This window comes from Bos indicus x Bos taurus, chromosome 1 (genome assembly GCF_003369695.1).
Source record: "Bos indicus x Bos taurus breed Angus x Brahman F1 hybrid chromosome 1, Bos_hybrid_MaternalHap_v2.0, whole genome shotgun sequence".
Taxonomy (NCBI): domain Eukaryota; kingdom Metazoa; phylum Chordata; class Mammalia; order Artiodactyla; family Bovidae; genus Bos; species Bos indicus x Bos taurus.
Window position 1 is genome coordinate 32,571,341 of NC_040076.1, and position 11,361 is coordinate 32,582,701.

Genomic DNA, 11,361 nt, shown 5'->3' on the forward strand with positions numbered 1-11,361 from the left:
TTTTTTTTTTTTACTTAAAATAGTTGAAATGGACCAACCTAGGGGATTAAACATGAATTATGTATGACACTTTTATAGGAAAAATGTCTACATTTCAGAAAAAAATGTTTTAAAAATTCTGTTTTTTAGGATGGTATTCTTCTACTGCATTCCAGATGTTTCCTTGCTGTTAACAGCTATTGACAGCTCTCAATTACTTTATCACTCATGGCATTTTCCACCCCTTTCCTTCCTCCATTTCAGTGGACTTGGGGAGAATAAGTTGGACATATTCAACTGTCTCAAATCATATTTTAAAAAATTTGCATAGAGCATGCCTTCAGCATGCTGTTTCTCCAGGTGCTAAGTAGTAGTTGGTCATATTCTCCTCTATGCCCCAACCTCCCCCCACACACACCCCCCCTAATTAAGCTATGTTTTCAATTTCTGTCTTATTAGTATTCCGGTTACTATTTTTGCTTCCGAACAATTTACGAATTATCTTATGTCTCGATAAGTATTTTAAAGTAAATAGAATGAATAAATAATAATAAATACAATACACAGAAATATGTAGAATAAATAAACACTTTAGATTCAAGTCCAAAAAGAACAGTGATAAATATTGAGTCCTTCAGTTACCCCTGAAAGAGTTTCAGAGTTAAGTAACTCTAAGATACAAAACAAAAGATAACAATTTTTGGGAAAAGACACAGACAGGGGGATTTGATAGAGCTAGAATATATGTCTTTGACTCTTGTGCACTGTGGCACTTTGACCTTAGTGTGTGGGGCTAATTTGGGGCTAGAGGGCATTTATTGTGGTGCTATTGGCTTTTAAATCCTGTGGAGTGGGCAAGAGGCTTCAGAGTACATGTGTCTTGGCAGATGATAGCTGCAAGGGAGGATTAGCAAGCTAAAGCTTGAGCTACATGGGCCTCAACAGAAGCATGGCTGGCCTTGACCAAGTTCAGGGGACCTGAGGACGCAGGCTGCTGCAGCTTTATCTTAAACTACACTTATTGTACGGAGAAAGCGATGGCACCCCACTCCAGTACTCTTGCCTGGAAAATCCCATGGACAGAGGAGCCTGGTAGGCTGCAGTCCATGGGGTCGTGAAGAGTCAGACACGACTGAGCGACTTCACTTTCACTTTTCACTTCATGCATTGGAGAAGGAAATGGCAACCCACTCCAATGTTCTTGCCTGGAAAATCCCAGGGACGGCGGAGCCTGGTAGGCTGCCGTCTATGGGGTCGCACAGAGTCAGACAAAGCTGAAGCAATTTAGCAGCAGCACACTTACAGTATATATGCTGGCAGCCAGGGCTCTACCAGGTGCTTTGGCAGATGCTGGCAAATCACAGAGGCCTCAGTAATCTTAGGCACAGCTGAGGCAAATATACAATTATAGGAAAAGAGTGTCTTCATAGGCCATTCAGTCACTGGTTGGCAGCACAATATTTGCTACCTTAAAACTCTGTAGCAGCTATGTTCCACATGTATTAGTAGCACTAGGGAGGTTCTAGCTTAAAATTTTGAGTTCCAGACTTGAGAAAATGGCATTGGATTAAGCTCTCCTATTTCATTTAACTCTTCTAGAATGAAGTGAAGTGAAGTGAAAGTCACTCAGTCTTGTCTGACTCTTTACGACCCCATGGACTGTAGCCCACCAGTCGCCTCTGTCCATGGGATTTCTTCTAGAATAGATGAACAAAATGAGATAATGGGAAAAAACACATGCATACAAAAACAAACACAAAAGAACCAAAATACTAGACATTTAGCCCGCTATTGCAGAAAATGCAGCAACAAGGAAATGTTATTCAAAGTCAGTAATATTAAAGCAAAAGGAAGACATGTTGATTTTTATTAGCCCCCTAGGGGCTTTGCTTCAAAAACATCAACAGCAGTTTCAGCTGTAGAGTATGTCATTTTAGCTGAAACCAAAGTGGGAAAGTAAGCATTTTCTAGAAAATAGGTTTCTTAGGCTTAGGAGAATGTATTGAAAGAAGTAGAAATGATTCAGAAACGAAAATGCATGTTTCTGTGAGAGCATGGTCTCTACATCACCAGTTGGAATCTATACTTAAATCAGTATTGGCACAAAAACACAGGGCTTGAAGGGGAAATGACAACGTGGTAACTACAGCTCCATGATTAATCGCTTGATAGGAATGAATTTCAGTTCAGAAGAGTTTAGAGACATGATACAGAATGAGTTTTCTCCAGGTCATTCCAGGAAGACTATTGTCAAGATTTATGACATCCCTGATAGCTCAGCTGGTAAAGAATCTGCCTGCAACGTGGGAGACCTGGGTTGGATCCCTGGGTTGGGAAAAGTTCTGGCCTGGAGAATTCCATGGACTGTAAGTCCATGGGGTCACAAAGAGTCAGACATGACTGAGTGACTTTCACTTTCACTTCCCCCTTTACTTACTTAATGCCAAACCTCCACTATGGTTTCTACAGCATGAAAAAATGAGTTATGTGAACAAAATTTTGCCAGGGCTAACATGTCCTAGAGAGACTTCTCCATTTGGTGAGATTAGATCCTGTGTTTTGAACTATGTTGTCTTTATACTCTATAAAAGTAAGATATGTTAAGATAGTACAACTCCAAAGGCTCTAAGACCTACATCCATTTCCAAGAGAGATAGTTCTAGTTATAACTCCTGAAGGAACAAAACTCAGATATTAACATCCATCTATCTGCTGCTGCTGCTGCTAAGTCACTTCAGTCGTGTCCGACTCTGTGAGACCCCATAGATGGCAGCCCATCTGAGACTGAATAAAATATAAGGTTGGAAGGGTGAGATTTTACATTAATGTATTTGAAATATAGTATTGCAAGGACAAAGAGAATTTTATTTTGGACTTTAATTTCTCTGAGTTTTAGGATTTTAAGCTTTTAATTTGTGATAACATTTAATCTTCAAGATTTTAATTTTCCTTTGGAAATTCATAACAGAAATTATATTCAAATTTAGGTCATCTCTTGGTTGCTGGCATTTTATTGCAGTAGCTATGTATTTTGCTCTTGGCGTATGCTGTCTTCAATTTCATGGGAGGGCTTAGATGCTTTATATTGGACTAAGTGAATACACAATATTTGCAGTGAGAAACAGAATAAAGAATGTCTTTTTAGCCTTAGTAAAGTGAAGGCTTTCAGTTGAATCAATTAATGTATCTTTATCTGCTTGCCTCCTTTGGTGATGCCAGACAGGTAACAAAAGTATAATGGTTTTGATTGGAGCCCAGCATCATAAATGTGGGAGCAGAACTGTCCTAAAGTACTTTCCATCTTTTCCCCAAAGAAAAAATAATCAGAACCCTGCTTGGCTATGGATTTAATGGTGATGCTCAGCTAGTTAAAAGAAAAACAGAAATAAAAGCAAACAAAACTTTGCCATACTAGGGTGATGATATCAGTGGGAACTCTTGATGAAAATGAAAGAGGAGAGTGAAAAATTTGGCTTAAAGCTCAACATTCAGAAAACTAAGATCATGGCATTCGGTCCCATCACTTCATGGCAAATAAGTGGGGAAACAATGGAAACAGTGAGAGTCTTTATTTGGGGGCGGGGGCTCCAAAATCACTGCAGATGGTGACAGCAGCCATGAAAGTAAAAGACACTTGCTCCTTGGAAGGAAAGTTATGACCAACCTAGACAGCATATTAAAAAGCAGAGACATTACTTTGCCAGCAAAGGTCCATCTAGTCAAAGCTATAGTTTTTCCAGTAGTCATGTACGGATGTGAGAGTTGGACTATAAAAAAAGTTGAGTGCCAAAGAACTGATGCTTTTGAACTGTGGTGTTGAAGAAGACTCTTGACTGTCCCTTGGACTGCAAGGAGATCCAACCAGTCCATCCTAAAGGAGATCAGTCCTGGGTGTTCATTGGAATGACTGAAGCTGAAACTCCAATATTTTGGCCACCTGATGCGAAGAGCTGACTCATTTGAAAAGACCCTGATGCTGGGAAAGATTGAAGGCGGGAGGAGAAGGGGACTATAGAGGATGAGATGGTTGGATGGCATCACCAACTCAATGGACATGAGTTTGGGTAAACTCTGGGAGTTGGTGATGGACAGGGATGCCTGGTGTGCTGCAGTTCATGGGGTCGCAAAGAGTCAGTCAGACACAACTGAGCAACTGAACTGAACTGAATCAGTGAGAACATATCTTCTCTTTCCCAAAGTTTTCTTCCTGTGTAGAGACATCAATAACCATGAAACTCTTGGCCTTTGTCTATATCAATGGAGATACCATGATTATTGATGAATAATTTTTGAAATAATAGTTCTGACATAATCAGCTTGTCCCATTTTCATTTTAGAAGTGAGATTCTCACAATGAAAAGACTTTCCATTTTGCTGAGGATTTTGATTTCAGTTTCATAAATCTAATTTGGGCTGATCACTATTTCTCCCCCTCATCTAAACTTCCCTCCAGGTTTTGTTTTAGAAGGACTAGCCTCTGATACCACAGGATATTTGATGGCAGGAGTGTCTGTGTACTTCTGGGGTTCAGCCCCCGCTTGACTGTGAGACTAATATAAACGCCCTAATTTATAATTTACCAACTATAAAGCTAATATTTTGAGCTCTAACACCGTATTCTTTGTCTTTTTCTCAAAATTTTCAGAGCCCAAGTTGTGATTAAAACTATAATTTTTTAGTTGCCTTTAAAAACACTAATAATTTTTTATAACTCAAAAATCTAAGTTTAGGTTGCTAAAAACCAGCTCTAATTCTACAATTCTTTCTATGTGGAAAGCCAGCAGAAAAGGCAACTTTAGCTGCGGGCTGTTTCTTCAAAAACACATGGTAGCTGTGAGCAAAATTCACTCTCATTTAAATCAGCGTACCTCAGAATCTAGGGAATGATGTGATCAGATTATGCAGACATGGAAAAAATATTAGCCCATATTTAAATAGACATGAGTAATTCTGATTTTAGGTACTAACTTATGCTGATACTGTTTTTATGCATGGTGAATGAAGAATTCACCATGAATAAAATTTATTCATGGAGGAAGAATTGGTTAGAACTATCATACTGGAAATTTTGGTTGAATATATTATCTGTAAATTGTTTATATAATTATTCAAGACATAAGATTTTTTATTGTTATTGAATGATGTTTTGGAAGGTCCAGAGAAGGAGTGTGAAACATTTTTTTTTTCTTTTTAAATGATGCAAAGTGGAATATGTGGTAAGGATAAAATCCCTCTAGGGTTTTTGGAATGCAGACCTATAATGAAAGCATGGAGCCTAGTTTATGAGTTAGAAGTATAATATGTACTATGGAAATAATAGGAGCACAAGTGGGAAAATGAAAAATATAGAAACCTTGTGTGCCTAAGGAAAGGCATTGACATTTTCAAATGATATTTGATAATGCCATTTCTGTAAATATGTTTTAAGTACAGAAACCTTTTGCATGAGAAACCTGTGGAAAGTTTTTCTTGGGAAGTCTTTAGAGACAACTAAGAAGTCTTTAAAAAAATAATGCTGGTTTTCACTTTATAGAATGAATATCCTGATAGTCTAATGTATACTGAGGCAAAATATCACTTTGGGTTCAAATAACTTTTACACTTTTCCATATTTTTTTTTATTCTCCATCAGGACTCAAGTTTTTATTTTGGGGGTATGAATTTGACCACGGTGCTGAATTCTTTCCAAGGAGGTCTTGCACATCATGAACTCTGTGTACATGGAACAAGGTATATTTTGTAGTAATAATTTTGTGTCTGTCTTTTCTTGTGCTTCATTGAGGACAAAGAAAAGAGTAATGGAGATATTCATGGTTTAAAGTTGAATGGGTTTGGCATTTACTACCTTTGCAACTTGATTAAGTTACTTAAGCTTCCTAAATTCAGATTTACCATTTATGAAATGATAGTCATACTGATATTTTTTATAAGGCTGTTAAGGATTATATCTGGCATCTCACATAATAAAATGTATGCCAATAAATACTAGATCTCTTTCTCCTCCTCCATAATTCTTTATTGAAAGAACAGTGTCTAATTCATTTCCAACTTGTTGCATTCTATATGATGCCACTTGCTAAGATAGTCATATAAACATGTGATTATTGTTGTGGGGCATTTTTAGATAATTTTTGAAACTATCTAAATGTGTTGTTGTAGAATACCAATGTGGTCTCCCAATTTCCAGGTGGATCTCACATAATAGAGACATTTTTCTGTCCATGAGATGTTTCTTTGTGCTTCTTTGAACTGTGATTTGCCAGTCTCCTCTGTCTATGGGATTTTTCAGGCAAGAATATTGGAATGAGTTGCATTTCCTCCTCCAAGAGATCTTCCCAACCCAGAGATCTAATCTGCATCACCTGTGTCTCCTGCACTGGAATCATATTGATTACCTGCTAAGCTACCTGGGAAGCCAAGAGACATTTTCAGAGGTAAGTAATTTACCATTTTTTGCCAAAACTATCCAGTGAGCATCAAAATACCTAAGCACACAGTGAGAAAACACTGTGAAAATATGCTATCTTTAACTTTTGGCTGTACATCAAAAAACATTTTGAACTATGATTCTCTTTCGATTTAAAAAGTTCTGTGACGTCAGACAAGTCATTAACCTCTTTAAGTTATCACTTGTAATGTATCTTTTACTTCTATAAAAGTGGTTGGTTAAAAATAACCTGCATATATTCATTTAGCTCAAACACAGAACAAAATGGAACAGACACAATAAACATTTAAGCATGGATCTGAAATTTCCTAAATCTCAAACCCCGTTTCCCACATTCTGGGCAGTGGTACCTAATGTCTCCACCAGAGCACTCTGCTGCTGCTGCTGCTAAGTCGCTTCAGTCGTGTCCGACTCTGTGCGACCCCGTAGATGGCAGCCAACCAGGCTCCCCCGTCCCTGGGATTCTCCAGGCAAGAACACTGGAGTGGGTTGCCATTTCCTTCTCCAGTGTATGAAAGTGAAAAGTGAAAGTGAAGTCACTCAGTCGTATCCGACTCTAGTGACCCCATGGACTGCAGCCTACCAGGCTCCTCTGTCCATGGGATTTTCCAGGCAAGAGTCCTGGAGTGGATTGCCATTGCCTTCTCCAGACCAGAGCACTCAGGATTACCCAAATTCTGACTTTTTTTTTCTTTATTCTGAGCAAGAAGCTAATTAGAAATCCATATGTAAAATTTATTTAGTTCATAATCAAGTTCTCATACATTTGTCTTGAACTTGTTATCTAAGCATTGTATTCTCAAATTTCTGCTTTCATGCTGCTAAGAATTTCTTTTTGGGTCTTCAAGTTTGCATTTCATTTTCTTTGATCCTAGGTTTCAGAATCCTGGCCACCTTACACTTTTGCTCATATAACAACATAGACATATATCTGTCTACTTTCCTAAACTGATTTTTTTTTTTTTTCATGCAAGAAGTCCCACACAATGTAGAGAGCTTGCAAGTTATTTCCATTTCACCTAACTGTTGAGTCTAAATTGCTGTTAAAATGCTTAAAAATAATAATCTCTTTCGGTAGTACCAAATAGTATAGTAGAATAGTTCATGATTAAGATTCACATGGGGTGTGTGTGTGTGTGTGTGTGTGTTGTAAAAACAGATAATGGAATTAAGAACACATCCAATGTGATATTGAGTTGGGTCAAGCTGATCTCATCTTAGAAGCCTAAACTAGAATTTAGAATAACCTTGACAAATTAGAGAAGTCATACATCAAAAACAGTATGAAATTTAATAGTGACAAGTGCAGGGTGGTACATAGGGGAAATCGACTAAGGATACATACAAGAGGCACAGAAATTACTCTACACAATTGTGAAAAAAAAGTGTGGAAACTATAGGGGAGAGAAGCTAGAAATTAATCAGCATTAAACTGTTTTTAATTTTCAAGAGCTGATATGACACTTAGATACACAGTATTATGGGCTATCATAGCAAAGCAGAGAAGTAATCTTTTGGCTCTGTAAAATCTGAGGATAATCCTCTTCTAAATTTTGCCAGTAGTGAGAACTTTATTACTGAACTATGTTTGTTTGCTCTCATAATTATTTACTGAGACCTACTGTTTAGAGTGTGAATTGCTATAGACTATCATTTGATACTTCTTTCTAATTACCATGCATGCTTAAAGTCATTTCAGTTGTGTCTGACTCTACAACTCTATGGACTATAGCTTGCCAGGATCTTCTCTGTCCATGGGATTCTCCAGGCAGTAATACTGGATTGGGTTGCCATGCCCTTCTTAAGGGATTCTTTTCAACCCAGGGATCGAACCCACGTCTCTTATGTCTCCTGCTTTGACAGGTGGGTTCTTACCACTAGTACCACCTGGGAAGCATGTACTTGTAAATGTCTGCTATATCACTCTATAATTTTGTTGTATTCTGTATTGGACATACATCACATTTTGTCTGTCTTGCATCTCTTAATTTAGAAATTGTTCTGTTTTAATGAGATTGTTTAGTCACACATTCACACCTTGACTGTCACTACACAATCAGGAAGAGTGAGTGACTGAAGGTTGGGCATGTAATGAAAGATGAGCTGTTTCCAAGACATACCAGGGCTCTTGTCAGGGTTAGGAAGAAACAGGTCTTCCCTTTTCTCTGAAACCCCACAATAAAATTGTAGGATAAGCCTAAAAATGTGTTGACCCTCTTGGCTTTTCTGTAAAGAAAACTAGCTTAAGCTTTAACTAATATTAAGAAAACAAGAGTTCAATCTTGGATATAATGAAACACAATTTTGATTATATCACTTAAGCCTTTGGATCATGCTGTTGTTGTTCCATCACTAAGTCGTGTCTGACTCTTTGCGACCCCATGGACTGCAGCACACTGAGCCTCGCTGTCCCTCGCTATCTCCCAGATTTTGCCCAAACTCATGCCCATTGAATCAACAAACTCTGGATCATAATGGACTGAAATAACTCCCAACAATGGACTTTTAAGTTAAATTAACTAATAATTTTGTGTTATTATTTTGGTTTTTGTTTAAGCTAATTTGATTTGAATTTATGTTATTTGCAACCAAGGAGTTTAGAGTAACACATTCATTGGTGATTATTCTAATAGAGACATAGTATAAGATCTGGTTATGAGGTTCTCATTTCCTCCCCACCAAAAGAATGGGTATTTTTACACATAATGTTATGAGAAAGAGGCAGATCTATAACAAAATGAACAAAATGTATTACGTAGGACCTTGGCATATAATCTACCTGAAATGTGGGAGATTGGGCTTGATCTTCAGGTAGGGAAGATTCCCTGGAGAAGGGAATGGCTACCCACTACAGTATTCTTGCCTGCAGAATTCCACAGGGGAGCTTGGTGGGCTACAGTTCATGGGGGTTGCAGAGTCAGACATGACTGAGCAACTAACACTTTCCTCTCATATCTTAAATGTTAATCTTGTTTACTTTGGATTTTAATGTCTGAGCTTTCAAGGTGACACAGCCGTAAAAGAATCTGCCTACCAATGTAGGAGATGGAAGATCCTTGGGTCAGGAAGATCCCCTGGAGTGGGAAATGTCAACCCACTCCAGTATTCTTGCCTGTAAAATTACATGGACAGAGGAGCTGAGGGGCTTCACTACATTGGGTCACAGAGTCGGACACGACTGAGCACATCAGTGTTAATGTCTGGGATTTAGACTAGAGTTATTAAAATAACACAGTGGTGATATTGAGTGCCAACATAATATTTTATCAAATGAAAAGTGTGATGGTTAATTTTATGTATCAACTTACCTTGGACACAGGGTGCTGAGGCATTTGTGTAAATATTATTTCTGGGTATAACTGGAAGTGTGTTTCTGGATGATTTTAACATTTTAATCAGCAGATTGAGTAGATTCCCCTCTGTGATGGTTAATTTTGTATGTCAACTTGACAAGCCATGTGCTGACCAGATTAAATATTATGTCTGGTGTTTCCAGATGAGATTAGCATTTGAATCAGTGAATTCTGTAAAATAGATAGTCTTCCCCAATGTGGGCAGGCATTGTCTAATCCCTTGAGGTGCTAAAGAGAACTAAAAACAGAGGAAGAGAAAATATTTCCTCTTTCTGCCTGCCTGATTGAGCTGAGACATCTGTCTTTTCTTGTCTTGGACTGAGATTAATACTATCAGCTTCTCAATTCCCAGGCCTTCAAACTTGAACTGGAATTATATTATTGATTTTCCTTAGTCTCCAGTTTGCAGAGAACAAGCATACTATGGGACTTCTTGGCCTCCATAATTGCATGAATGCATAATAAATCGGTCTCTCTCTTTCTCTCTCTCTCTGCTGCTACTGCTGCTGCTGCTAAGTCGCTTCAATTGTGTCCGACTCTGTGTGAACCCATAGACGGCAGCCCACAGGGCTCTGCTGTCCCTGGGATTCTCCAGGCAAGAACACTGGAGTGGGTTGCCATTTCCTTCTCCAATGCATGAAAGTGAAAAGTGAAAGTGAAGTCACTCAGTCGTGTCCGACTCTAGCGACTCCATGGACTGCAGCCTACCAGGCTCCTCTGTCCATAGGATTTTCCAGGCAAGAGTACTGGAGCGGGATGCCATCGCCTTTAATACACTCTCCTCGTGTCAGTGGACATCATCAATTCTGTTGAAGGTCTGAGTAAAATGTAAGTTTCATTAAGGAAGAATTTTCTTTCTCCATCTGACTGTTTTCAATCTAGCTATTAGCCTTCTCCTGCCTCTTGGGCTTGATTTGGACTTTACCTCATGGGCTCTCCTGATTTAGGCCTTTGGTCTCAAACTGGAACTCCACACTCAGATCTTCTGGGTCTCCAACTTATTGATTGCAGACCTTGGGACTTCTTACTTACCATAACTGCATAAGTTAGTTACTTACAATAAATCAATATCTACCTATCTATCTATTCTGTTGATTCTATTTCTCTAGAGAACCTAGACTAACACAAATTTTCATAGCACTGTCTAGTAGAACTTTCTGTGATGATGGGAATGTTGTCGACCTGTGTTGTCCAGTAGAGTAAGTCATTAATCACATATGCCTACTGAGTACTTAAAATATGAGTAATATGACTAAGATGCATAGCTTAAAATTGTGTCTTGTGTTACTTAATTTGAATTTAAATAGTCACACAGTGTTAGCGTCTACAGCTCTAGGAACAAGCCATAGTTTGTTGTATTCTTTGTATTCTTGTATTTTACTTTCCACACTTATTTCTTTCTATTCTCCCATGTCCTTTTAGTATTTGCTTCTTCAAGATGCCTTATTATTCTTTTTTTTTTATTTTTTATTTTATGAAGGATGTCCCTTAGAGATGTAGGTTAATGATTCATTGTTTAGCCATTGAAATTATAAAATAGCTTAAAATCCCACTAGGAATCAAGAAGTATCATAGAGTTCT